Below are 926 nucleotides of genomic sequence, written 5' to 3' on the forward strand. Positions count from 1 at the left end.
TTCTGTGTAAAACTAGGCTGAAATGTAAATACATTCATTCCTAAGAATGTGGAATCATTTTTTAGTACAAGTATATTTTGTTTCCATTAGAGACAGCCAATCTCTGAACATGCAAAAATATTGTTTTATTATATATTGTCTTATAATAATGAAATGAACATGTCTGTTTTATTGAACAATGTATGAATCTTGGGCAACTAACTTTGTCTGTAAGCTATTTTTTGTTTATTTACTAAGCTAAGCTGAATTTGCTTCACCTATTACATATAAGTAAACTCTTTGTGCGTTTTCTCAAATACATACTTTTCATTGTTATAGGAACTCCCCCCCCCATACTGCTATTTGGGAAATGAATGTGAACTCTTATGAATGAATTCAGTACCTGTTAACACCTCTCCTTACCATCACTAAATGTAAAATGCAATATCAGTTTCATATCCTTTCAAATGTCTTATACCTTTAATGTTTTTACAGTGGAATATGACATTCTGTGCTTATACATTATGCATGCATCTTTGTGATGCAATGCACTAATATGTCGTGCTTATTTCTACATGAAGGTCATCATTTTACTATAGCGTATCTATTTAACAATTAATTTGCTGCAAACAGAGAGTCTCATTTTACAGAGAACAGTAGGAGTTCATCAGGCATGATTTTTCAATTTGCTTTTTTAATCAAAAGTGTTTACACCATTGTGCTAGCTTTGTAGTTACTAACTGCATAGTACAAGAAGTGCAGTCAGTAGTCACATGTTGATCATTTGTTTTGGGTGACATGATGCATATGGGACACAAAAGAGCCATGCTATCTCATTAGCTTGCATTAATCATCTGACTATACTGCTACTAGTCTGTGGTGATGATCAGCTGGGGGTGAGCACCAGGACTGTAACTTTTTCAGTACTACAGGTAACTCTACTCCAT

The sequence above is a fragment of the Protopterus annectens genome, chromosome 2.part1, assembly GCF_019279795.1.
Source record: "Protopterus annectens isolate FY-2018-M chromosome 2.part1, PAN1.0, whole genome shotgun sequence".
Taxonomy (NCBI): Eukaryota; Metazoa; Chordata; order Ceratodontiformes; family Protopteridae; genus Protopterus; species Protopterus annectens.